Here is a 3933-nt window from a genome sequence, read left to right on the forward strand (position 1 = left end):
CAGGAATAGATCAGGGGTCATTCTCCCTAAGAGTTATCAGCTATCTAGTGCAAGCAGACACCACTGCTTATCCCACAACAAGTAGGATTCACTCCCTTCTGATAAGGATAGTAGTTGTCTGTTTCCTTGTAGGAGACACCAGAGAGGTCAAACCCATCCAAAGATGACCAAGGTTAGGCTGCCATCCTAAAACTAGAATCAGCCCATCTTGTCACATGTATACCCCCCAATCTCTACTCTTGCTATTGCATTTCCATAGACCATCCCCTCTCATTGCTGTATCACCTATAGCACATCCCCTTCCTGTGACATGGGTCCTCACCTGTCATTAGGGGGCTTGCATGCCCCCAGAGTTCTGTCTTGGTTAACTTCACTCATTCCCTCTATGCTGGCTTTAGGGGAAGTTAATGGGAGGGCTAGGCCCCCCTGAATGCCCTAAGGAAATGACCCGGCATCCACAGTTAACAAACCTTTTTCCTTCCATTTCTAATTCCATGTGGGGGCGCTGTTTCTCCACAACAGCAGTCCAGAAGACTGCTTGATTTATAGGGTGGTCAAACTTCTCAAGTACTCTTTCCTGATAGGTATAAATTTTTACTCTAGAAATGCAAGGAAGGGAAAATTGGCTTAAGCGATCCTACATTTTTACAAACCATGGTATATCAGAACTCATTACTGCCTTAATTTCTTCTTCACAATCCTGACCAATAACTCCAGCAACACATTGAGAATTTATGTTGGACTTTCTTTTTTTTTTTTTTTTTTTGGACTTTCTTAATAAACATCCTATAGTTCTTTTAGGTAGTGGACCCCAATTACTGCTCTTCATTTCTGATTCAATCACAGTTTTGGGTTTTTTCTTACAACTCTTATCAACTCCAGTATCAATTTTAATTTCTTGAGTACTAAGGTTAAATCTTCCTGATAGAAACTGTATTAATCTTTCAATAAGAGGTCCCTGCTTTTGAGGATCAAGCTCCTGTGAAGGCTTCTGAGCCATTTCTTGGTTATTCAAACCAACTGCAGTGAGAACAGAGACTAGGTTTTTGCCTCTTTGGCTAGGTCTGTTCTCCTGCTGTGAGGCTGCTAGATAAAGGCGATTTCTCTCAAAGATCTTCTTTGCTCCAGTAGGCAGACACCTTGCCTACCACGCTCTGCTATGAGGGCTCTGCATCAAGCTTCTTCCACTATTTTCCCGCCGGGAAGTCTTTGCTAATGGCGACCCTTCACTGTTGATTTTTGAACGACATTGGCTCGCCCAATGAGTTCCCTTCCTACAATGGAGGCAGAGTTCAGGTTCGTTTAAACCCGATCTCCATGGTCCTGGCCCATGCTCTGACATTGGCCGCAGCCTGCTCTGCCTACACTCTTTTGAAGATGACTTGTCTTCCCACAACTAAAGCACTTTCTTCCAGGTCTGATATAGTTTGCCAATGAAGCTGCCATGAGGTCTGCCTTGTATTCCTCTGCCTCTACATTCCTGCATATCCTAAAATAACCCAGCAAAGTGCCCTGTTCGCTGTAGGGATGCAAGGCATTTTTACAGTGCTTATTAGAGAAATCATAAGATAGCTTGTGCACTAGGTCTCTTACTGCCTGAACATTCTTCACACATTTGGAAATAGCATCTTCCAGTCGGGACACAAAGTCAGCGTAACGCTCATCATTCTGTTGTCTTATAGCCCTGTAACGCGGCGTTCTCTCTTCTGATGGAATTATCTTTTCCCAGGCCCTTAAGCAAACCTCATGTATCTGTCCTATTGTCTGTTCAGTAAACTGTAGTTGAGACTCAACTGTAATATAATTTGCAGCCCCTAGCAATTGATGAATTCCTATATCTATCCCATCCTCAGCATTCTTCCCAGCTCTTGCAAGGGCTGCTTCCTTCCATAGCATTTGATATCACAAGCATTCTGAAGAGTAAAGACAAATTCTCACTAAAGCTTTCCAATCTGTAGGGGTCCAGCTGTCAGACTCTGCTAGAGCCCTTATCATGCTAATTACAAAATGGGAGTCTGGGCCCTAGTCATTGATTGCCTGCTTGAGATCTTTTAGCAACTTAAAAGGCAAAGGCACTGTGAATTCCTTTTGGTTCTAACAGGATAAGACATCTTGCATTCTAAATCTTCTTCTGCAATCCCTCTTCCTACTCTGGAGAGTAAAGGTGCTTTCCTATACTTTGCTTCTTTACATCTATTCTCTGAGCTACTCTTTTCAATCTGGATATCTTGGAGTTCCACTTCCTGAACTTCACCTTCTGTGCTAGCTCTCCTAGTTTGCATTTCTTTGGAGCTAATCTCTCTACCTTCAGGGCTGGCTTGCTTGATTGTTTTACAATCTCTGGCCTTTCTTACACTAAATTCCAGCAGGAGAGCAGTTGCTTTTACTATGTCCCCTTCTGACTCAGGCTCATTCTTTTAGCTCTGCCTAAAATCTTCTCATCTGCCTGAAACCCGTTCTCACTGCTTCTCATCTGATTTAAATTTGGGCATCTTAGACGTTGCCTGTTCTGCTTCTTGGCTTTCTCTACCTTTGAAAGCAAGGGAGCTTCCTGGGATTGTTTAATAGCCATGCTTTGGATCTTGCAATCCACTGCCTCTAGTACTGTATCACCTTTAAACCTTCGGAGTCTGCAGTCTCGCGAGAGCATACAGGCTTTGGCAATGAGGTTCTGTTCTAGAATTGGAGGCTTTAGATAACAAACCAATCCCTGCCTTTTCAGTTTTTCCTAAAGTTTCATAACCTAAATCATGCTTATTCACAGACACTTTAGCTTGCTTTTCTAGATTTGAATAGACACAAGACTTCTCACTAGACTGTTCATCCTTATTCTCTTCCTCCTGCAAAAGTTTTAAAACCATCTTAACTTGTACCCACAGAGACCACTTCTCCATAGGGATACTCTCCCCATCTCTGTGCTTCCTTTAAGTTGACAATGACCTCCTCCCAGGTCTCTAAATCAAAAGTTCCTTCCTCTGAGAACCATGAATTATACCTTTTTACTACTTTTAGAAAACATTGTATCTTTTTCTTCGTTACTTTTACACCTTGTCTTTTCAGTAAGTAGAGAGCATGGTACCATAAGTTTCAGGTTTACTTTTACCTTGCTCCCATTATCCTCTTTAAAATTCTAATTCACTATTTCCACTACTTCTCTGTCAATCCCCACACCGGATCCTCACTTCACACAATTTTCAAATTCACTCTACATACCAATGGGGCCATATAATTGTTATATGGGATATAACTCATATTGTCCCACGTTGTGCGCCATTTGTCTGGGGAAGCCCGCCTTGTGCTGGGGCTCCAGCCTCCAGCCCAGTCCTTGAGCCTCCTGCCTGGTCTCCATCCCACCTCCCTTCATCCACACTGAGCGTGGACCTGGCTGGTAAGATCATGGCCATCCAGGAGGTGAGCATGCTACCATGAATTGTGTCTGACTGCATTATTGTAATGTCTCTTCTATCGCTCATGCTCCCGGTGACTTTAATATAATATTTATATATCTCAACCATACAATTGTGCTTATTGAACCCAAGATTACTGGTGGGGGGCTGGCACCCCAACTCATACCACAGTACATACCATTTGTCTAGTTCTTCAATGCTTCCTCTCCCGCTCACTCCCTCCAACTATCATGACCTCAGCTCTACCTTACAAAGCCGGCTAGACCAGAGCATGTACACTGGTACAGATAAGAACTCTCAACACACAGAATCCAGGACAGATAAACCCTTCAGGAACAGTAATGGAAGTAGTGATAACATGAGGGTAGGGATGAGATAGAGGGAACTGATAGCAATGATTGATGTATTAACACTCACACCCCAGGGGGACAAGCAACAGAAACATTGGTGAAGTGAGACCTTGGACATTGTAAAATATGAAAGTATAATTTATCAAGGTTTCATGAGGGTGGGAGAGTGGGAGAGA

The sequence above is a fragment of the Tenrec ecaudatus genome, unplaced genomic scaffold, assembly GCF_050624435.1.
Source record: "Tenrec ecaudatus isolate mTenEca1 unplaced genomic scaffold, mTenEca1.hap1 Scaffold_461, whole genome shotgun sequence".
In the NCBI taxonomy this organism is placed as follows: domain Eukaryota; kingdom Metazoa; phylum Chordata; class Mammalia; order Afrosoricida; family Tenrecidae; genus Tenrec; species Tenrec ecaudatus.